General features: G+C 43.1%; 2 pseudogenes; both read left to right on the top strand.

The window, feature by feature from the left end:
• The first annotated feature begins 1003 nt into the window (after positions 1–1003).
• LOC148011725 (peroxiredoxin-2E-1, chloroplastic-like) lies at positions 1004–9764 on the top strand (annotated as a pseudogene).
• Positions 9765–18960: 9196 nt separating this feature from the next.
• LOC148011726 (uncharacterized) lies at positions 18961–19170 on the top strand (annotated as a pseudogene).
• Positions 19171–25250: the final 6080 nt, after the last annotated feature.

A 25250-nucleotide genomic window follows, 5' to 3' on the forward strand; every position in this document is an offset into this window, starting at 1 on the left:
TGGAAATGCAACATATGGTATAGCAGGCAGATATCTTTGGAATTCTGAGCTGCACATGCTTGCTGATAAAATTGAGCTTGAAGGACTTGCGAGGAGAAGGGAGGCCTGGAAGATTACAACATCCAGAAGGAGAACACTCTCCACCTCATCTTGAGGCTACGCAGTGGCATGCAGATCTTCGTGAAGACTCTAACAGGAAAGACCATCACCTGAAGTGCCCTCTCTGTTTTGCAATGATCTCCAGCTGGGCACTGCGAACGGTTTAGATTAATGATGTACACATCTATCAGGTGGGTGATTTTGTTGAATTTACACTCTTGAATCGAGCAAAAGGCTCCATAATCCCTTTTGAAAAGAACAATCCTGTCATTGGCACCTCCCATTTGTCTTTGCAGCAATTGACCAGCTTCAGGAAAGGAAAGTCACTTGGGGAGAACATCGTGTCTCATAATTTCTCTCTAGCAGTCCACCTGTGAGGCAGAGGATCATGGCTCAGACAAGAGAGAGGACAATGCATGCCTCTAGCCCACCCAATGACACTCTAATCTCGGGCAGCACCACAATGGTCACTAATGTGAGCCAGGTGGGGAAAACACAGGACATGGCTGTTGAAATGGAAGCTGCCATGGCAGATCTAAAAGATAGAGCAGCTTGGGTGTATGAAAATGCTTTTTCAGATGAGGAAGAGGGGGGCAGTAAAGAGTCTAAGCCTTCAAGACCAAGGGGAGGAACATCTCAGCCGCAGGATATTACTGGACAGGAGATACAGCCTTCCACCAAGAAGGATCAAATGTCCTGCAACCTGTCGAAGAAGAAGCCGCAGCTACAAAACAAGAAAAAGAAGCAGCAGCCGTCGCTGCGCCAGCAGGATGAGAACGAGGAAAAGAAGCACCTGTAGGTGTGCACAAGATTGAGATCTCGGCGGGTCCGTTAAATTCTAACTAGGACGATGACGATGATGCTGATGATGAGCCTATGGATTCCAAGTATGGCAGCGACAACGATGACGACTTCTGGGATGACAATGCAGGCGCAGAAGCAGGCGGAATCTGCTTCTCGTTTCTCTTCTTGCCTTGTGGCTGCCTCAGTTGCCTCAAGAGCCTTCACTCTCACCTCTCTTGATTTAAGGCATCGATTAAGGTCGTGGCTCCCATCGCCATAAGTGACAGTCTTCCTGATGAATCTCTTCCTATTTCGATGCGGAAGACAAGCTCCAGCACATCTCCATTCACTCCCTCGTAGCCGGCAAGAAGGTTGTCATCTCTGGCATGCTTGGGGCTTTCACTCCTACTTGCAGTTTAAAACAAGTCCCCGGTTTCATTGAAAAGGCTTCTGAATTCAAGAGCAAGGGTGTGGATGAACTGATCTGTATCACAGTGAATGATCCTTTTGCGGTGAAAGCTTGGGGCAAGACTTATCCAGAGAATGAGTCTGTGTTGCCGTTAGCTGACGGTTCAGCCAAGTGCGCGCACGCGTTGGAATTGGAACTGGACCTCACAGAAAGAGGGTTGGGAATACGGTCGAGGCGGTTTGCATTGTTGGTGAGCTGTTATGGGTACCTTGCCTCCACCACCAATCTAGTGATGCCTTTTGTTTTGCAGATTTTTGCCATAGTTGCGAGCTTCTTTCCCCCCCCCCCCCCCCCCCCCCCCCCCGTGTTTCGCTCTCTTCTCTTATCCTCTCTTATACACCTTCTCTTCCCATTCTTCTCTGTGTTGTTGTCTGGTTGCTTTGTATCCTCCCTTGTTCACATTTCTCGTGCCATCTTTCTTTCCTCCATTCCTTATCCTTAGGTTTCTGAGCCTTCCGCCTGATTCCATTCTTTTTCGATCTGCTTCCCTTAAACTGCTCGACAAGTCCGCAACCTTGTGTATTGTCACGCTAGGGTTCCGTCTAACAGACCGAGTAGAGGTACAGGGATACCATGGTGTTTGAAGGAGAGCTTACACGTGACAGAGAGGAGGAGCACATCAGTTAAACCATCCCTTCCACTAGGAGCGGTAGGCGAGAGCAGTGCCTTATCAGGTTAGGTTTGCCACAGCCTGGAATCATGGATGGGGTTGCTGAAGACTGGGATAATTGCTGCCCATTATGCATGGAGGAGATGGATTCAACTGACAAACAGCTGAAACCATGTCGCTGTGGTTATCAGGTCTGTGTGTGGTGCTGGAATCATATAATGGAAATGGATGAAGGACAAGGCAACTAGATTGATGCCAAGTTCTGGGAGTTCATGTGCTGGAACTCCAAAACCCGACACTCCCACATCATGCTGAAAAGAAGCAGTTCATAGGAAAGAAGCAAAACAACCTACTATGAACAGTGTAGCTTTGCTGCCAGCACCACATGGTACTCCATCACTACTTCATACAACTCCTGTCCTTGCTGTACCTCAAAGTTGAAAATGAGTTGTCATTTTTGTCTCCTTGCCTCCAGATTTAACTATGCTTCCTGCCATAGCTTGTGTAGAGTCCAATAAAGCTGCCATGACTAGTACTTCTTGACTGCTGTGGTTCTTCAATGTTGTATCTGTGCACAGTAAGGTTTCCTAAAACTGATAAGAAACTAAATGTAAAGAAGGAGAGAGAAAGGAAGGATCTGAAAACTAGGCTCTGATACCAATGTAATGAAAGCAATCAACAATGGAATGAAATCTAACTGAAATTGAGAATTAACTAAGCTACAACAAAGAATTAACAAATCTATTGCACCAAGACATCCTCATCATGTATTAATGGTTGGGGATTCAAGAATACATGACGGCCATGGCTGAGTGCTTCAAAGCTAAGAAGAAGCTAACTCCAAGAAAATGGTAAAGCCAAGATTATTGAATGATCAAAAGATGTCTTGCCTTTGGCCTCTAGTCCCTTTTTATTCTAACCCTCTTCCAAACTTAAGGGCTATTCACACATGTACACATAGGCTAGGGCTAAATTTACAAAGACTGGAATTAATCCAAGGTGCAAATATTAATGTTGTATTTTCCCTTCATGACACTATTGTGGTGGAAACCATTTACTAACGGAGTGTCAAGACCCTTAGTTGAGACCTTGCGCTAACTACGGCAGGTTCGATCACGACATCGTGCATTGTAGATTGCCCAAAAGAATTCCGTACTCCCAACCATATGGCCAGCCTTACCTAGCAAACAGGCCGCAGCCACTCTTTAGAAGGGGAGCCCCATTGGCCCTTCTTGCACCTAACAACATTAAGTTGACTGTCCCTAGGGTGGACATAAATCCTATAGGCATACCTAGACCGCCTGGTCTCAATGTGACCCATCCACCGAGTAACGCTCCAATCCACTACGTAGAAGAGCCAAATGAGGAAGAGACTTACTTATACCCTTATTTCTCTCACGACGATGAGGGCAATGCAGTTCTTATGGATTATTGACCAGTACTAGTGATGGTGTTGGTGGGGAGAGGACGAGGTAGAGGCCTAGGAGGGCAAACATAGGATCCAATCATCTATTGGACTTGTGGTCACCCAAGTCATGTCTCATCATGTTGCCCCAAGAGGGAGCAGCAGAACAGAGACAAAGCTAACCTAAGGTGCGTTGAGTGTTGAATCACTCATCTCTTCTTCGATTGCCCAAAGAAAAAACCTTCTTCAAGTTCAGTCAGCATGCCATGTATTCCATTGGGACTGTTTGGTGTCGAAAACCTCAATGGGGAGGCCACACCTATCCCATTGTGGGTCATGACCCATGCCCAGATGAAGTAGGCCGGCATATCACTACCAGGACCCAACAACCTTAATGCAACTGTGATAGGGAAGAAGAGCCGTAGGTGAAGGAAGAAGAGGTCAGAAGCTAAGATCGCACTGAAAACTGAGAGTGCTACAACTCTGCATGTTGGTGGACGTAGAGACAGAATCTTCAACCCCCAATACTACTGAAAAGGGAAATGCCAAGGTAGGGGAATACCTGCATCCGAAGCGCCAACTCGAGGCCATAGAGAAAGTGAAGGACTGGGTGAAAGAGGCCCAAGAGCACTTAAGGGATGCTGAGCCCATCCTAGAGGATGAGATTGATGATCTCCACAGCATAAGCACGGTGGTCTCACCCCCTCGACCAAAGTCAAGAGATGCAACCGCACCATAGGCAGCACCGCTTAGGCCAAGCCTTGATGTTGTAGGCCCACAAATCAATCACCACGGTTGTTGGCCAGGACAATGTAATTTAGGAGAGAGACAAGCAGCCGACAACCTCCTTACAATGCTAGTGACCACCCCTGTGATATTAAGCCTGGGAGACCTGCTTAAAAAACATCCCACCCTATGGAAAGTCCTCAATAAGTGGGTTGAGGGGTCACGAGAACAAGCTGCAGATCTGCACGATCATGATGCAGAAACACAAATATCGAGTCTAACGCTGCACTCTGTGCCGAAATCCTTGCATGTTAATTCTTTCTGGGAAGGCACCAAGATGCATGCAGTGTTACCAGTCCTAGCCTTAGGCGACACAACAAGAAAGGGGATCGTAGATACGGGAGCTGGGGTTAGTGTGCTGAGCCACGCAGTACTACAGACCTGGGAAAACCCACCTATCAAGACTGCTCAGTTTAATGTCACGTTAGCAAATGACATGGGAGTGAAGCCATTCGGGGTACTTAAAAACTAGCCGGTGAAAATCGCAGGTGTCTAGTCCTCTGTCGATTTTATAGTCATGAAGGGGGTGGACTACGATATCCTGTTAGGTCGACCCTATGGATGCACAATGCTAGAACTATTGAAGATTGGGGTAACTGCTTGATCTTCCTAGGCAATAAAACGGAAGCTGTGAGGGTAGAGATGGACACTTGGAAGACCTCACCAATCAACTTGGATGCCATCTTCGTGATGCTCAAGGGTGATGCTCAAGTCAAAAAGTCTTATGGGCCCTTGACTAAGTATATCCCATGCCCAGAGGATGAGCAAGATTGGATGCATGTCCTTGCTACAGTCGATTTGCAGTTCTCAGGTCAAGAGGCATATGAGCAAGCCATCAAGATAATGGGCACATCTGATGGCATGCCCTGCGTACCAATTTGCATGATGGAAGGAACCCTTCTTGGGAGACCTAAGCCCGTCGCCTTCTAAGTGCGTAGCAACAAAAGAGAACTCAAGGAGGCTCTGGAGAACTTAACAGAAAAGCTAGCTAACAATTCAACAACAAACTTCAAACCACTCCAGGATCTCTTGGGCGAATCCAAGTGGCAATGGACCAAGTGATAACCCAAAATTTATGCAAGAAAAAGGTACAAAATGTGGTCTACATCGGCAAAAAGAAAACTCAAGCAGCTATCATTGATAATATTCTTTGTAATTTTCCATAGAATTTTAGTGGGTCCACATTGTAAAGCCATGAGCATGAGAAGTAGTGTGTGTGTTTGCAAAAGTTGAAAGGTTTTAATGTTTCAATGTTCATAGACCTCCTTTCTAAGGTCTAAGAGTTCTCATGTAAAACAAACCCTTAAAGGAATATGAAAAGGTGGAATATGAAAAGGTGGAAATGAAGAGCCATGCAATTTGTGGAAAAAGGTGGTTTGGGGAGTTACAACTTCTCTTCCTCTCCTTTATCTAGCTTCTTGCACGTATCTTCTTTTCTCTCTTGCATTGCACAACTCTTGCTCTCTTTCCTTTCTTGTGCTTTATTGCTTTATTTCTTCCATGGAAGAAGGAGAGAGTGAGGATGAAGATGATGGCCATATTTCTCGTGTGCCAGATTTTTACGTGTGTGAGCATGGTTTCTTGTTGAGAGGAAGGGTGTTTCTTGCAAGTTTTTAAGGGCACGGGCATTGTAGATGCCACCATGAGGCCTGCTCTCTTGGTAGATCAGGTGCTGTCCTTGGGCTGTTCACCAAGGTGCATGACTTGAACCTTAGGTACAACTGGGCCCTAGTCCCTGATCAATGACAAGAGATATACCAAGCCCTAGGCGATAATGAGCAGTCTAATGTAGAGGCCTCTGATAATAAGAATGAAGACTGCCAATCCTTCAGTGACAAAAGTTAGGGTGAGATAGACACAGTAGAATACAACACTGAGGGACATGAAATAGAACAAATATGGGCAGACTCCAAGCCACAGAAAAGGAGTGTCTACAGGATAGAGCAAGGGATCATGTGCATGGATTGTGTTTGTTCTTGGTTAGAACACGTAGGAGCTGTAGACCTTGAGCAAGCACGCCTAGCCCAACCACGAGCGACACAAGTGCATAGGACAGAATCACCATCTGAATTGTGACCACCATGGGAGACCCCCTCTTCTAGCGAAGATGGCGAGTTTGACTCTAAGTCAGAGGTAAGCTTAGATAGTGACCCAAAAATACCTAGGCCGCCCAAGACCCGCGACGCACCAATAGGGCCTACCCGTATACCTAAGGCACAGATGATTGAAGTAGGAAAATGTGAACCAACCCAGGGATACACGAATAGACAAATAGTGAAAACCGCGGGACCTCCCTAAAATATTTATGAACTTCAAGAAAGGAGATAGGGTAGTGATCCTATTGGGTGCCAAACAGCAAGGGCAAATGAGCGAACCAATAGACTAGCTAGGGTCAAGGAGGTGAACCTAGCCGAGGAAGGGGAGACACCCTAACCAGCCTTCATTGCCAATGACTTGACTGAGGAAGAAGAAATGAGTCTTGTCGCTCTCTTGCGAGAGTACGTAGACGTATTTGCTTGGTCCTTGGAAGAGCTTAAAGGGGTAGACTCGAGTGTAGTGACTCATAATATACCCATGACACTAGATGCAATGCCGGTGAAGCAACAACCGTACCCAATGAATCCAAAGCACCCTCATGCTGTCAAGGAAGAGATTGATAAGCTAATGAGAGTCGGATTGATTTACGAAATTGAGCACACGGACTGGGTATCACCCATAGTCATCATGATGAAGAAAAACAAAAAAATTAGAGTGTGTGTCAATTACAAGAAGGTGAAGACTGGTACTAAAAGGGACAATTATCCATTGCCATACATTGAGCACATGCTTGAAAGAGTGGTGGGAAAGGAGGCCTGCAAATTTTCAGATTGCTTCTCAGGATACAATCAGGTGCAAGTGCATCCTGCTGATAGGCATACGACTGCCTTCACCACCGAGTGGGGCATCTTTACTTACATAGTCATGCCTTTCGGATTGACTAATGCCCCTACCACTTTCCAATGCCTCTTGTGCACCATATTAAAAGACATGCTTTGCAAGAAGTTGGAAGTCTTTGTCGATGACCTATGTATTCACTCGACCTAGATGAAACACTTAGATAATCTCCAAGCAGTCTTTGAGCAGTGTTGCCTATATCATCTCTCCTTGAACCCCTTGAAATGCCAATTTTGGGCAAAGCATGGATTAAACCTCAGCCACGTGGTGTCAATGAATGGCATTGCCACAGATTATCGAAAGTCAGGGTTATTGTCAACCTTCCACCCCCAACCAACTACAAGGGAGTCCAATGCTTCTCAGGCCATACAGGATACTATCGACGATTTGTGTTAAATTATGCATTGATAGCCACACCTTTATACAAGCTGCTAATTGTCTTTGAATGGACTGAAGCATGCCAACAAGCATATGAAGAGTTGAAGAAGGCTCTAACCATAGCACCAATTCTACGAGCCCCAGATTGAATCATTAACTTTCACGTGCAAATCGATGCTTCTAAATCTGCTATGGGGGCAGTGTTGTGCCAACCTAGTGAGCACAACCTAGACTATCCAGTGAGCTTTGCTAGCAAAAAACTCACTGAGATGAAAATGAACTACTCGACGATAGAAAGAGAGGGCTTGGCCATGATGTTTGCTGTAAAGAAGTTTAGGCATTATCTATTGGCTACACCCTTTACCTTTTTTCTGGACAATCAAGCCTTGCTATACCTAGTGAATAAACCTTGCGCTACAGGATGCATAGCTTGGTGGCTCCTTCTGCTTTTGGAGTTTGACTTCTCCATTGTTGTACGGAAGGGAAAATAGCACTACATGGCTGATCATATGTCACACATCCCCATAGGAGAAGCCGCTGGAGAAGGCATTATCGATGAATTGCTAGAAGTCCACCTCTTTAACCTCTCCAGCGAGAGAGATTTATTCAAGACCAATCTAATGCCATATTGGGCAGATGACATAGTCCAAATGCTTGAGCAGAGACTACCTAAACGACCGATAGAGAAGGCAAGGCTGAGGCAAGTCATTCTCAAAATTCAACCCTACCAGTTGATAGCAAGCCAATTGTATCACTTAGGGAAAGATGGATTGTTGTGCAGATGGATGTGCGAGCATGAGATGCATGACATGCTCTCAGAGGCACACAATGGAATTGCTAGGAGACACTTTAGTAGAGACACGATAGTCCGCAACGTGCTGCAGTCTCAGCTATGGTGACCAACGTTGTTCCATGATGCCACATGATTTGCTAAACATTGTGATGAGTGTCAGGGGGACGAAGGTCCCAATTCGCAAGGATAAAATGAATTTGACCCCAATCATTGTGCGACAACCCTTCGAAAAATGGAAAATCGACTTCATAGGACCCATCAGCCCCGCTGCACAGTATTTGTAGGTCAAATACATCATTGTGGCCATAGACTACCTAAGGAAGTGGGCAGAGGCGAGAGCAACACAAAAGGACGATTCTAGAATGATTAGCAAGTTATTATGGGAGCAGGTGATCTCACGATTCGGCTACACCATCGAACTAGTCAGTGACTAGGGGACACACTTCATCAATGAAGTGATAGCATATCTCCTATCCACCATCCTAATTATCCATCAGAAATCCTCTCCATACTATCCTCAAGCAAATAGCCAAGCAAAATCCACGAATAAGATTCTTGTCAATGTCCTAACCAAGGTGGTCTCTGTCTCACGCAGCGACTGGGATAACAAGCTAATGGCAGCCTTGTGGGCTTATCGCACATCTTATAAAACAACTGTCGGCCACACCCCCTTTAGGTTGACCTACAGAACCAAAACAATTCTCCCTGTAGAATTCTTTGTGCCTACCTACAAATTGCACTTCAAGAGAGATGGGAAGGAAAGGAGATATGGATGCAATGCCTAGTTGAACTCGGACGCCCCTTAGAGACTCGCCTTCTAGCCACTCATGCACTCATATGTGAGAAGGCACGACGCAAGAGTTGGTTTGACAAGCACGTCAAGCAACGCAACTTTGAATAGGGTGACTTAGTGCTCCTATACTTAGTTAAGGGGCATAAGAAAAAAATGAAGTTTAGGGGTTTTGGACCTTTCAAAGTCTGTGCAACCAACCGAGCGGGCAACGTCGAGCTCGAGACTCTACACGGTGAGGGACTAGGCTTCTTCAATGGCAGTCGTGTCAAGAAGTACTATCCTCCCACGCATCCTTTGCATGAGCCACCAATGTTGGAACCGCCTATCAAAGCATGAGTAACCATCATCACCGAAATCGATGATAAGAATGAGGTAACTATAGAGCCTGAGTACCTGCACATCATAGTCACTACCAAACAAACATGCGTCTTCAATACATTGATCGACAAGGGAGCGGAATTCAATGTCTTGACTCATGATCATTGGACGCAACTTGGCAAACCACCACTACAACCCACTAACGCCAAATTAAGCCCATATGGGGGCTGCTTATACATACTTCTCGACAAGTGAAGGGCCACCATTTCTATCGAGTCTAAGACTGTACCAATGATCTTTTACGTGTTGCCAGATGCCAAGGACACAGGCACAAAGACGTTGCAAGGGAAAACCTTAAAAAATCAAACTGGTTGCAACGTTGATTATGAGTTGTAGCGTATTCACCTCGCCATAGGCAACATCCGCATTGTTACGGCTTTTAGCAAGGGTTGTGCGACCTCACCCCAGTCCGTCGGCTACCGATAGAACTATTAGCAGCCAAATCTAAGGAGAAGGGTAGTGCTCCGCCACCACCCACCACCTCTCAAGAACCCTTGCTCATGGCAACAAAATCTAAGGCCCAACAGCCTAGGTTTCAATGGAGGCATAGACAGCTGCAACCACTACCTAGGAATCGACGCACATAACCTCATCAGACCCGAAGCTCTAAACATAGGAAACCAAAGCGCAGACAGAAATCAATGCATGATCAAGTAAACGTGGGTTCTTAAATCCCTCTTGCATGCACAAGGCTACTATGAGGGGAATGCCTGGATATGGATCCCTAAAGCCCACACGGCCAAGTGCACCACTTGTATGCCACCCCCAAGCTTGATCACCCCAAGCACCATAGAACCTCAAATCCATAAATCACAATGCTCCCCAGGCCCACATCCACCAAGCTCATCCATGCACATGCCCAAGAGAGTCGAACAAGCCTATCGCCCCAAACGATAGAGATTGTCACATGAACCATGACTCGCTAGAGCCCATCCAACTACAATGATCCATTCTAAAGGTAGCAGTCCATCGGAAGTAGTTGCTACTTTTCCAACCCTAAGCTAGGAAGTCCAACCGCAACCTCAAGAACATCCGCAACCACAACTATTCATTATCAAAGCCTTTGGTGCTATCAAACCCCAACCACCAGTACGTCTTAAACCCTCCTACGAGTGGAAATCATTCTTAACACTGGCCTTAGATCTAGCTCTGAGCTACAACCACTTAGACTTAGGCTTGTTGCCCAAGCCTCTTGCAACCGAAGTTCGTACGATGCCTTGTTCTTGGGAGATGTTTAAACTTACCTTCGCAAAAGTAGCTAAATCCACTACTGAATTTCTCAACAATAAGATTTCTAAAGAGCAAGCCCTCAAACAATGCCTCATCACGTCATATGATCAATGAACCACTTTTGCCATCACCGACCAAGAAATTGTAGAATTATCAAAACTTGATGAGATTGAATACCTGTTTGAGGCACTGGTACACTCTTAGGTTGCAATGGGAAGTAGAAGGGTACCAAGCCATGACAAACGCTGAGCAGCACCATGCAATCAAAACAACGGAGTACGACCCCACTTATGTCGTGCCAACCTCATATAGAGTGCTAACCAGTCTTCATGGCTAACCACTAGAAGAGCACATCAAGGGACACCCTTACCTCAATCGCCTATTGAGTGAGGAAGAGCTACATATTGCTAGCCATGTCACCTTTGATGACTTTCTAATAGATTGTCAAGAATCGCGTGGTGGGGGGACTTGCTCAAGATGCTGCGCCGAACACACACAGAATGCACAAGGAGAAGATCACTCAAGAGACAAGAAGAGAGATGGAGGCCAAAAAGTTTTCTTGCTAGTTTCCTCTTCTTCTTCCACACACTTTTCAATGTACACAAAGTATAGATAAGATACAACATAAAGGAAAGTGGCCTACTAAGTCAAACAATGCATAACTGACTACACTAGTCGACTGGTGCTATAACTATGCTTGTAAATAGGTGTAACAACCTGAATATAATAAGTAATGAGTCAGTGGTCATGTGAGAATCATAATGACCACCAACGTGCTAAGTGTAGACGTGTGGACCCATCTAACCAGGCGGTCCATCATCAATGTCCGCATGTGTTGAGCTTGTCATCTCAACACAGATGTTCTCACTTACACCAAACACATGGGCACTTGACCTTTTGATCTAGACGGCGAAGCTAAATTAGAGTACAACCCCAATTTCTACACTTGGTTCCTACGCGGTAACTCCTAGATCCATTGTAGGCTGTCATCGACCTCCAAAACCTTCAATCCTAGGAAGGATTTTTATCGAGCTGGGAGGGGAGAGGGGTGAGGTGAATCAAATTAAAACCAATGAAAATTTAAAAAATGCATAAACACGTAAACAACAAGAGAGATCGGAAAATGGCAAGAGAACTTTGAAATAAAGGGAAAAAAGTTAAAGTCGGAAGGGAAGATTCTATATTGGATGGGATTTTAATGCTTTCATTCAACAAACATATAGAGTCTTTCTTTTTAACTATGACTTTTCTTACGAATTGTTAATTTGGAAGCACTAATGGAAACTTGGGATTATGACAAGAACAAAAGATGTCGCAGTAAGACCGCACCCACCGACTTCCGTTGGAAGAGGAAAGAGCGCAATACCGCATCACTCTTGAAAACCGTGCCTACAACTAGCTCAAGTTCTAGACCATTCACAACGTAGAGGGTGTGGTGGCCAAGGAGGATGAGGCCAAGAGAGTCATCGATCAATGTAGCCTCACCAAGTACCTCGACAAATTTGCGCAAGAACGTGACCACACAAAGTGTGTGGAGTTTCTCAAGACTTACGACCCTAATAATGAGTGCGACACTGTCACGGTAGGAAAGGGAGAAAATACTAAACAGGTACAGGGTCACTTAAACCCAGCCTTGGTGGAGAAGGCATTGGGACTGGAGCCAAAGATAGAGAAGAAGCAGACGAGGGATGTGTATGCCTTGCTGAAAATGACAAAAGGAGGATGTGCTAACTAATTATGGCATCAACATCCATGACATTCTTGATGCAGAAGCCAGACTACAAGCAAAGCTAGTACATGCCCTCTTCTCCAGCCAGTGCTACAATGCCTTAATGCATCAAATCAGCATGCCTGTGCTAGAGAACATAGCGTCTCACAACTTGCATGAAGTTGACTAGAACGGTTATGTACGCAAAACCATTGACCAGGTGGCTAAAGCACTAGCTTTAGGAAGCACCCCAGCAGGAGGGGAGTCCCCAGCTTCCAAGGCCACGAAAAGAAAGAAGGCCTCATTTATTGCCTATGGAAGCATTTTGACTATGCTCATCTAGGAGGTAGTGAAGGAGACACAAGATGCAGAAGAAGGGGAATGAGAAACGCTTGATAGGTCACCCCGTCACTAGGACCAAGAGAGGTCTAGCGATAGGACTGAGAGTGATAAGGAAGGGTAGGAGCAAGAAGTACAATCGGGTAAAAAGTAGGCCAAGAAACCCACAAAATAAAAAGAAGCCGGATGAAGGCCGCAAGAAGGAGAAAGAGGATTTGGAAAAGGCAAAAAGAGAATCCCTCAAGGAGGTCGAGGAGAGGGAGAAGAAGAAGAAATAGGAAGAAGAAAAAGCAAAGGAAGAAGTCAACATGGCTAAAAAGGTGTCAAAATAGGAGGCCAAAAAGAGGAAAAGGAAAGAATAGGAAGAAAAAGAGAAACTGGAGGAAGAGTACAAGAAAACTGAAGAAGAAAGGCAAAGAAGAGCTATTGAGGAAGAAGAGGAACTAAGAAGGAAGGAGGAGGAGGAGGAGGACTTGGCTGAAGCCACACGATGGTCCATTGAGCAGAAAAGCAGGGCCGATAATCTGGGAGCCTGGAGCCCGCTGAGGGAAGAAGGGCCCACTTCTAGTATGCAGGTACTAGAAGTCACGCTGCCTGCTGTCCTTGAAGGCAAAGGCAAGTCCCTTCTCCATCCTATGCCCACCCTCATGGTGCTCCCCCACCGAACCAACCACCCTCACCCCTAGCATCCTCACGAGCATGGATGTCTCCAACTTTGTGGCATGGATACAATATTTTTTTAATAAAGAAATGGCCCAGGGAAAGAGCACAGAGACCAAGGCCATGGGGCAAAAGAGACCAGCCACCACAGATGTTGAGTCGAGACAGGACCAGAACCATCTGAGAGTGGAAGCCTCGATCACCCCAATCCACACAACAGTGACGCCACTAGCCAATTACGATGAGTACGTCGCTGAGTATCTCTCCCAATTGGAGAAGGCTAAGGAGGAAAAGAAGATGGATGTGGTTGAGTTGGTGGCAGAAAAGGAGTCGGTAAGCCGCTTTCTAGCTTGAAAAAACCCACACAATAGCCATGTAGCAACGACATGAACTTTGACCTCAAACATGAATTAGAGGCCAAGGAGGACATGGAGGAGAGCTACAAGCAGTGGCTCGAGGATGAGAATCAAGAATTGGTGCAGATGTAGAGAGAGTATAAGATCCTTCTGATGTAATATGGGAAATTAGAGGCAAAAACTGCCAACATCAAGCAAATGATGGAGGAATTGAATGCCAAAGAAGAGGAGAGAAAGCAAGAGAGGGAACAACAACAAAAGGAGATTGAGTCTATGTTGAGATATCGAGCTCCACTCGTGATATGCCAGGGTGACCGTTGTGCATTTATGTCACCGACTTGTCAGTTGCAGATGTGGTTGGTACACCGCCCATGAATAATAGCTAGATGAGAACTATCCTTATCTACTCTAGTTCGTGGCTTAGCTAGTATGCCACCTTAGTTAGTTGAGTTTGTTTTGAGACCCATATATAGGGTTCTTCTATTTCTTTGTATGAGAGTTCTTTTTTGGCTTACACAACTAAGAAGAGGAAAACTGTTTTCAGCCTCCACCTGTGTGTGTATTCCCCCATTGTGCAAGCAAGAAAGCTACAAGTGAGACTCCTTCCTTCTCTCCCACAATCTTGACATGGTATCGGAGCCTTGTTGATGGTAAGGAGCTCAAGAAATCAATCCAAGTTAGTAGTGTTCTGGTAAGAGGACCGGTGTTGATTTCATTCTTCTATTCTGGGAGCAAGTCTCTCCAGGTAGCACAGCTGGAAAGTGCAAGAGTGCATTGTCTCAGGTTGAGACGCCCTTCGCAGTGAAGCATGGAAGTTTAGAATGACGATTTTTCTTATGGGAAAAGGATATTGGGAATTTGTTTCAGGAAATGAAGAAGAAACAGTTCTTCCTGATGTTCCCAATGAAGAGAAAATGCAGGCATTTAAAGCATGGCATGAGAGAGCCAGGAAAGTTATGTACTGGTTGTCTATCAGCATTTCAGACTCTATGATTGTGCATATTCAAGATGCAAGTACGCCAAAGGAGGCATGGGATACTTTGTCAAAAATATATAGCACAAATACACAAGCCAGGAAAATGCAGCTCAAGCAAGAGTTGCACAATGTGCAAAGAGAAAATATGAGCATCAATGACTACCACATGAAGGTCAAGAAGATTGTAGATGCACTTGCTTCCATTGGGTCGCCAGTGGAAGATGATGATTTAGTTTCTGTGACCTTGAATGGTCTAGGAAAGGATTATGCACAGTTTCAAACATCCATTTCAGTTCGTGAAAGATTTCCTGATTTTGAGGAGTTGATTGCTCTTCTAATTTCTGAGGAGCATAGAAATGGTGGTGCATCTTCTTCACGAGGAACTTCAAAAGAAGCTGTCTTCTACTCAAATGCTGGAAGAGGTAGAGGCAGAGGTAGAGGAGGCCGTGTAGAAATCAGAATATGCAGCAAACTCAAGAAAACCAATCCTATGGAGGAGGACGTGGTAACTCTAGAGGCAGGGGGAGCCAAAGAGGTCGTGGTGAAGAGCAAAGAGGCCAAAATGCAAACAGTAATGTTGAATGCTACTACTGTGGTAAAATGGGTCATATAGCTAAAGACTGCTATAAAAAGCAGAATGACATCATGAATGGAAAATTGCAACAAGGGAATTATGCATCTTCTAGTAGACAGGGTGATGACAGAAATGAGCATTTATTTATGGTACAACACATGAAAAATTCTGTGACAAGTGCAGAAGAAAGCAATGATGTATGGTATTTGACTCAGGTGCATAAAACCACATGACAGGTCATGCACAATGGATGCAAGGAAAATGGAAAAACCAGGATTTGTGGAGACTGGCGATGATACTGCACATCCTATTGTGCAGATTGGAAAAATTCCTTTGTCTATGCAGGATGGAAAAAAGAAATACCTATCGGATGTATTTCATGTCCCGAATATCACCAAGAACCTAGTTCTATTGGTCAAATGGTTGAGCAGGGCTTGCAGGTTAGATTTAACTCTCATGGATGCTTTGTTGAGGATATGAAAAATAAAGGTCACTTGATAGCAAAAGGAAAGAAGAAGGGCAGAATGTTTACGTTGGATGCAGACATGTCTGAATTGAGTGCAGCAATGTTTGCACATGGGACCAGTGTAGTTACAGATATTGATATCTGGCATAAACGCATTGGTCATGTTAATGTACAGTGACTTAAATCAATGCAGGCCCAAAATATTGTTGCACGATTGCCTAAATTCAAGGTTGCAAAAATGCATAAGGTATGTGAAGCCTGCCAATTTGGAAAACAGGCAAGGAAACCATTTCCTAGACATGTTCAAGAGAGTAAGAAGCCATTGGAATTAATCCACTCTGATGTGTGGACTATTAAAGCTGCATCTCTTGGAGGCTGTCATTATTTTGCCACTTTTATTGATGACTATAGCATAAAAGTTTGGGTGTATTTTATGAAAAAGAAAAGTGAAGTTTTGGGCATTTCAAAACTCTTAAAGCTATGGTTGAAAAAGAAACAGGCCTGCAAATAAAATGCCCAAGGTCAAATGGAGGGGGAGAGTACCTCTCAAATGAGTTTGCAAGGTTCTTGCAAGAGCATGGCATAAAGCAGCAATATTCATGTAGTCATACCCCACAACAAAATGGAATTGCAGAAAGAAAAAACAGGCATATTGGAGAGGTATCTCATGCCATGCTCAATGAAAAAGACCTACCAGATTTTTATTGGGCTGAGGCAGTTGCTACAACAGTCTACATAATGAACAGGACTCCCACTACAGCAATACATGGGATGACTCTAGAGAAGAGGTATACTGGTAGGAAACCAGATATTTCTCATTTGAAAATTTTTTGTTGCATTGCCTATGTTCATGTGCCAAATGAGCTGAGATCCAAGTTGGATCCAAAAGCTGAGAAGTGCATCTTTATTGGTTACTCTCTGCAGCAGAAAGGATATAGATGCTATAACCCTTCTACTCGTAAGTTTACAGTGAGCAGAGATATTGTTTTTTATGAGATGATTAGCTGGTATAAACCAGTAAATGTGATTGATAATGTAGATACACAAAATGGTAATGCTGCACAGAATTCACAACAGCAGTCACAAGATATTAGTGGACCTGGAGCATCCTCTAGCAGTGGTTCACATTCTTTGCCATGGATAGGCAGATTGAGATCAGGAGAATCTTCTCAAAGCAATGCAGATAGTGGTATGCAGGTATCACAAAAAGGAAAAGAGAAGGTAGATCAGCCCATGTTTGATGTGAATGCAGGTCACTCTTATGTGGATGGTGAATCCAGTGGCTCAGAACAGAGCATTGATGATGAGTTGGGTATTCCATCTATTGTTACACCTAGAGTAAAGAAGACCAGGGATATTTTGAGAGCACCTGGGAGTGAACCTACTTTGCGCATGTCTACCAAAGCTAGGTATCCTGTGGATAGACTGAAATATGATGGATTTACAGCCATTCACTATGCATATATGGTCAAAGTGATACAGGAACTAGAACCCACTTCTTTTGAGCAAGCCATGGGAAAAGAAAAATGGGAGAAAGCCATGGATGAAGAAATGGATGCCTTGGAAGGAAATGCTACATGGGAATTGGTACCTTTGCCTAAAGGTAAGAATGCAATTGGCTGTAAGTGGGTTTATAAGGTGAAGCACAATGCAGATGGTTCTGTGAACAGATACAAGGCAAGATTAGTAGTCAAGGGGTATGCACAAACATATGGCATTGATTATGAAGAAACATTCCGTCCGGTTGCATGGATGGCAACCATAAGAGCAGTCATTGCTATGGCTGCATCAAAGGAATGGTCTTTATATCAAATGGATGTAAAGAATGCATTCTTACATGGTGATTTGCAAGAAGAGGTCTATATGGAGCAGCCACTAGGTTATGTGCATGCTGTTCATCCTGAGTTTGTTTGTAGGTTGAAGAAAGCCTTGTATGGCTTGAAGCAAGCACCTAGAGCATGGTCTGACAAGATAGGACAATATCTTGTCACTATTGGCTTTCAGATTTCCAAGGCAGATTTCTCACTTTATATGAGAAAAACAGAGAAAGGTATTATGCTACTTTTCATTTATGTTGATGATTTGATTATGACAGGTGACAGTGATGAAGATATCCTTCATGTGAAAATGCTATTGAAGCAAAAGTTTGAGATGAAGGATTTGGAAGAGCTGCGTTATTTCTTGGGCATTGAGGTGATTAGATCACCAAGTGGGATACGGCTCTTGCAGAGGAAGTATGGATTGGACATGCTGTCCAAATATGGGATGACAAGTTGTAAGCCTATTTCAGTTCCTTTGGAGCAGAATGTGAAGCTGAGTGCAGATGCACATGAGCTTCTGGTAAACCCTACTATGTATAGACGCATAGTAGGAAGTTTGATTTATATGACTATTACTAGGCCAGATTTGAGCTATGTTGTTGCATGGATACACTAATGCTGATTGGTCTGGTAGTATTTCAAATAGACGATCTACCAGTGGATATGTGTTCTCTTTTGGGAGTGCTACAGTCACTTGGAGCAGCAAGAAATAGCCTACAGTTGCCTTGTCGAGCACAGAGGCTGAGTATAGGGGTGCAGCCCAAAAGTGTAATTTTAAATGAAAGGCGCCTCAAAAAACTCCAAATTTTTTTGTAAAAGAGCGCCAGGCTCCCTCTTGTGCCAATTGGAAAGTATTAAATGGGTGTAGGCTAGACGCACAAGGCTAGAAGGGGGAAATAGACAAAGGACCTTGCCACAATGGCCGGTCATGTAAAAGAAAGGGACGGGTGCCCATGGGAATTTAGGGTTTTGTATATAAAGTTCAAAAAATGAATGGAAGCTCATTCTTTGGTGTGTGGCTAACAAGAGCTCTTATCTTCTTCTCTTCTCTTGCATGCGCGGCTATGGTGGATGGAGCTTGGAGATGGAGGAGGCTTGAGGATGCTTGAACTAGCATCTAGGATCGTGGAGCTACCGGTGTGTGTGAGAGTGAAGGAAACTCATATCAGCATCAAGGTAAGCTCACTACATTCGTAGGATTGATGGCACATCGGCTAGTGAGAGATAGCCATTAGAGCTCACTTGGAACGCTTGAAACTATAAGTGGTCCATGGGTCTTGGCGGTTGAGCAAAAGCTCCCACAGATGCTTTTGTCGATAGGCAATCCCTCTTGCTCCATTTAGCAGCAGGAGGAAGAAGAAGAAGGACACATTAATCTGTGATTTGTCCTACGCCAAGACACAATGACGACCTCCAAGCACCTCTCCGAATGTAAGAGCTCCGTGTTTCAGAAGAACGTCCTCAAGAGAGGAGCCGTTCCGGAATCCATCGCTACCAAGAAAGGTGGCTAGTACCTTGTCAGTCCCATTATGCTCGGCTTCTTCATCTTTGTGGTTATTGGATTAGCTTTACTGTAGATTATTAGAACTGCTTCAAGTGGTGGGATGGCATAAACTTCACTCTTTTGCTTCATTTTGATGAGAAAAAGAAACAACATGAGGTTGAATTTGTGTCAAAGCATGCTGAGCTACACATTTGTGAGACTCGGGCTCCATTTTCACGAGATCTTGGGTGAAATTTGGAGGTCCTACCAGGATGCCACTAAAGGGACCTCGTTCGATACCATGTGATCAATGAAGGCCTTGGCATGGGCAACATTGCTAGATTCATGCATGAATCTCATAACCCTGAGGATAATTATTGGTACACTTATTCATGCTTGGAGCATTAGAAGAAAGTTGTCATAGCTGCAAGTGAGGCCAGAGCTGGGCTGAGCAGGCTACTATGGAGAGGGCCAATGTAGAGGTTCAATGCTATTTGTGGCCAGCTTTATGGAATTTTGGAGAAGATCAAGAATCTTGTCTTTGCTGAGGACATCTTCTTGAGTAAGCTGCAACTTGGAATTCTGTGTTTCAAGGCCAACAAAGTCGTGAGGAAGAGGTGGGATGATATTCTCAGATTCCCTCAACTCATGTACGGGAGTGGAGGCATCTTGAAAAACTTATTTCATGATAATCATTTACAGTAGATATTCTCAGATTTCCTCATCTTGATCATGGTGCTTTTGGCCTTTGATGCTTCCTAAAGGCTCCTCATATCTATAACCAACAAGAGAACTGTGGTTTATGCAGTACATTTCATGGAAAAATGTGTTTTGCTCTAGGGTACTGCTTGAGAATATGGCATGCATGCTAGTCAACTTCATATCAGGGAAAAGCCTTGAATTCTAAAGGAGTTTGTAATTCATTGCTGCCCACATCAAAAGCCTTGGTCTGTCACTATTATCTTAAAAAGTATTCAGCTTTAATTAATTTGATGCATAAACTGCCTTTTCATGCTTTTCTCCTGACTGGAAAAGAATTTGCTAGAATGGAAGAGTTGTGGTGGATTGAAATGTCATTACAGCTCTAGTTGAGTTATCAAAAGTTGTATTAGAGAGTAAAGAAGAGCCACTGGTGTTCAACAAAGCTGTTGAGGAGCTCGAAAAGCCACTGCTGCTGCTGTGAAGGCAAAGGGCAAACCCTAAATTTGTACCAGAAGCAGAATCATACCAAAATTGCTAAAGGAAGCAAAGTCTGTGATTGAAGCAGGAGAAGATGTTCCAGTAAAAGGGAAAAATAGAACTAGAACAAATATTTCCAGAAGTTGACTCTGAAAGAGTGGAGACAACATTCAGAGATGAAACATTAGCAAACAAGCCAGAAGTGCAACCTTCAGAATTAGCAGATTTCATGGTAGCACTCTTCATGAAGAATCTTAATTAAGAAGTTGGATATTATCATTAGAGAGCTAAATTTGAAGATTCTTGGACCTTTGCAAGTTGAAGACACATTCCACAAGTCTATGTGAAAGTTGGAAGACAATGTATCATCTTGGCTACAACATATTGGTCAAAGCAAGAATGCTGAGCCAAGTATATGACTTTGGATATTAGTGAAAATGTATGTATCTTGGAACATGAATGAATGGGAAAAGTTGTAATGCAGTGGGGTTGATAGGATATAAATGTTCATTGGTACTCTTATGGACAATGGGTATCATTAGCAGTGAATCTTGACTTGGTTTCATATTGCCTATCTCTTTGGTTTTCGCATAAGCAAGAATTGCTTCAATCTTGGATATTGCAAGGGTTGTTTCCACCTGCTTCAACATTTTATAGCTCCCTCCTACTCACTGAAGTGACTTGGTACTGGCTATTAGTTCAAATTGGATAAGAAGTACCAAAAACATTTGCAACAGGGCATAAACAGGGTGCAGTCCAAATAGGCACAGATCTGGAAAATTTTCTACAGAAATTAGTAGCATCATTATAATTACAAATAGACAATTGGACTTGATACTAGACATCATAATCTTGGATTGGAGCTAACAAATGCTTCATTTGGATACATATTTCTCAAGTTAGAGCATATTTTGTTCCAATAGTTCACTAGCAATTTACTGTGGACAGACCTAGAGAATCATTTCCAGAATGGGGTGTAGGTACAAAATAATGAAAACCATGATTCCTTATTGAAGGTAAAAATTGTGGGCTTCAAGTGAAGCTATGAAACATCTCATTCTGATCAGAATTTCTCAAGTTATGGTCAAAACAATGCAACTAGGTACTTGGGACAGGGTGTTGTCTACTAAGGATAGTTCTGGAAATTCTTAAACAAAGAGAGGTATTGCTACTCCTAAATTAAAATCAGGGTTTCTACTTGATGTTAGAAATCCTAAGCTCCAGGTCAAGCTATCATACACCTTATTTGAACTAATATTTTTCAAGATAGAGTTGATTTTGTACCAGCGGGTCACTATGGACAGCATGTACCACAGGGGTGACAAACATGAAAATTTTGATGGTTGCATGGAAAATCTTTCATGTCTAGTTCTGGAAATTCTTAAACAAAGAGAGGTATTGCTACTCCTAAATTAAAATCAGGGTTTCTACTTGATGTTAGACATCCTAAGCTCCAGGTCAAGCTATCATACACCTTATTTGAACTAATATTTTTCAAGATAGAGTTGATTTTGTACCAGCGGGTCACTATGGACAGCATGTACCACAGGGGTGACAAACATGAAAATTTTGATGGTTGCATGGAAAATCTTTCATGTCTTGGGTCTTATGGAAAACATGGTGCTTTTACCTTATGTGGAAATGTTGGGCACATCAAACTCATGCATGTGGAGACTTTAATGCAAGTAGAAGCAATGTCTATGGACAGCATATGTTGGGATCAGCTGGTACTCCAATGAATGGTTATGGATTCGATTATGGTGGCATGATTAGACATGAATATGTAGTACAAGATGGAATGTATGGGCATAGATCTTATAAGAAACATTCCTTTTATGGTTATGAGCATGATGATTATGCCAATTCAAACCCTAATTCTTACAGGGATTTACATGAATGCATCTATGGATTATGGACGGGATTTATCACATCCTTTTGATCTTGGAGGTGATAATAACTTTTATGAAGAATACCTCACTTATGAAATCTTTGATGATGGTTTTTCACTTTATTCAGGTGAGGTTATCATTGCTTTGATGGATGACAACCATTTTCTGGGGGTTCCTTATGATCTAGGTTGATTTTGGGATGATTTCATGTGTCTTGGAATAGGAGACAGCTTGCTGTATAGAAATTCTGTGATGAATTAAATTACCTTGATGCAATAAAAATATGGGTTTGAGGGTAAATCTTGATGCCTTGGTTTACGTATTTCATATCTACACCTCAAACACTGAATTTGGACGCTTCAATCAGAAGTTATGGGCATTTTACTTCAGCTACCTTATTCAGCCCTGCTCTCTGTTTCATGATAGTTACTCCTATCCTATGAAGACCATTTATTGAAGATCTGCTTTTGGAGTTTATCATGGATTATGTAGCCTCTACTCTACCTTGTTACATGTTTCCATCCTTGTAATCAATGTAATTTCAGCTTTGAGGACAAAGCTTCTTCAAGAGGGGATGGTTTGTCATGTAGGAAATTTTGTCCCCCTATTTTTCCTTTGTAAATACCTTTATGAATTAGAGTACACATGTGTAAAGAAATCCTTATTAGGGTTAGCTAGGGATTGCTAAGGTTGACCTATAAAAGGACAACCAGCCAAATGTACCATTATCACTTGATCATTAGAATACATGTTGTTCTAGGGAACTTTCTTTCTTGTATTCCATTTTTTTAGCTATGGTAGCTTGCCATGTTAAGGAGTTTTAGTCCCTTTCCATTTTTAGTTTGTCTTGTTGATTTCCTTTTTCTTTATCCATTGTTGGACATGGAGCTAGGCCAGTTTAGGCTAGTTAGGTTAGCTTCATTACACTATAGTTAGAGGATTAGGGTTAACTAATTTTGGCTAAGGTTAGCTATAAAAGGTGAGGCCAGCCAAATGTAGCATGATCATTGGATCATTTGGAGAATCCATGTTTTGATAACTTTTTGATACTTCTTTCCTAGTTTAGCTATGGCTGCCAGCCATGATTAATGCAGATTAGTTCCTTTCCTTTCAATTTGTCTTGTTGGTTTCTTGTTGATCATCCATGGTTGTTCATGGATTTAGACAAGTTTAGGCTAAAATAGGTTAGCTTCATTACATTGGTATCAAAGCATTAGTTTAGATCCTGTGAGAAGTCATTTTGATGCATTAGATCTGGTTGCAGTAACTAGGGAGTGAAAACCAGAGTTAAAAATTAGTCACAGGAGTTAGTTCTTCCATAATCGTGGTTAGACATGGAGATTTGCCATACACTATGACTAAGATGGAGGTTCTTGGCATGAACCAGTGGATAATGGCGGGCTCCAGCTATTTTGGCAGGTCGTGACCAAAATTTTGACCAAAATCTAGGGTAAGATGGACAAAATGAAGGCTATAGTCTTTAATGGAGACCAAACTTGAGTTACTTTTTTGAACGACAAGGTTTCTTCTCTTTCTTCAAGATTTCTTTCATGGATTTCATGGAAATTTTCTACACCTACCTTGATTCTATGACTTCTACCTTGCAAAAGCATTCCATAACAAGCTTCTTCATCAACTAAGCTTGCCAAAAAGCACCATTTATGGTGGTTTTTCTTTAGTTGTGGAGATTTTAAAGCCTAGAAGCGCCATTTATGGAGGTTTTTCTTCAACTGTGTTGCTTGCTGTAGAGCTTTCAAAGGCGTCAGCGCACAAGAGCTAGTGTTCACAATGAGGTAGCTTCAAATGTTGATGAAGGACATGTAGAAAGTATCTTAGACACTAAGCTTTCGTCCCCGAACTGCACAAAGGAGAGAAAAACATGAATGAGTTTAGGGGCAAACAAACCATTAACTGTGTTCAATCTCATCAGATCAAGATTCACTTGATCATCGGTAGGATGTTTCCTACTATCAGCTTTCGTTCCAGACTACACACAGGAGAGATAGACAGTGATGAGATCATGAGTTCATGATTAGTTGTTCGAGAATTGCATGCAATGGAAAATATGATGAGAAGATTGAATAACTGGATAGATCATAAGATCTTCATGTTCAACGTCACATTCGGGCGGCCATTCTCCAGATGATTCACGTTTGGCTTCAGCTACTTGTTCCTTTTCTCAGTAATCCTTCTCCTTTTCCTTTGCAATCATATAGAGAAATCTGGATTGACGATGCATCCTTTGATTGTGTCGCATCTCTGCCACCCAGACGTGGAGAAATCTAGATTGAAGATGCATTCCGACTTGCATCTTTGCTAGCCTAAGTCTGCGTCTTCCTTACAAGGGAAGTGTTTTGGCAAGAGAAGATGTCAAGTGCTGTAGAGGATGGTTGAGCAAGTATTGGAGAGGATGAATGTATTGCAGATGGAGGTGCAAGAAATTGCTTCGCTTCACATCTTGATTGGAATGCTTGTGGCCATAAATGAAAGCATTTAAGATGACCTTTGTGTTGTTTGTTTTGAGCTCGGACTAGCAAGGCAACATTAAATATCTCCAAGGCAAGGCTAGAGTGGTGCGCCTGCACTTGGGGTTTGATATTGTAGGACTAGCAAGGCAGCATTAACACTTACTGCAGGACTCGCAAGGCAGAATTAATTGTCTCCAAGGCAAGTCTAGAGTGGTGTGCTTGCACTTGGGTCTTGGGGAAGGAGGAATGGGGGTGCCATCGCCTGCCCCTTCTTAGGAGGATGCTCTGCAAAGCTGCCCTGTACTAAGTAAACAACCAAAAGATTGCTCTCAGGAGGTTTTTCCTTACAGGATATGGCAAAGCCTAATGTTATGGAGGTCTTATTGAATGATGATTCTGTTGATACATCATCTTGAATTCTTTCGTGACCATCAGAAAATGTCATTCCTCTTGGGACTACAAAGCCCATAGCATCATAAAATTTTCTCAACACTTCTCGATCATTCCAATATCTCATCATGTTTATAGATTTTCCTATTTTAATTTCTCCAGAATAAAACTAAGGATTTTGCATTACTTGTTACATTACATCGAAGTACTATTGTATGTCTAGTTCTGGGATACCACTTGAACCAGCACTTTGAACACTGTGTTGCAACTATTTGGCCATATAT

This window comes from Lygodium microphyllum, chromosome 28 (genome assembly GCF_053477565.2).
Source record: "Lygodium microphyllum isolate KBCC chromosome 28, Lygodium_microphyllum_v1.1.10, whole genome shotgun sequence".
NCBI classification, from domain to species: domain Eukaryota; kingdom Viridiplantae; phylum Streptophyta; class Polypodiopsida; order Schizaeales; family Lygodiaceae; genus Lygodium; species Lygodium microphyllum.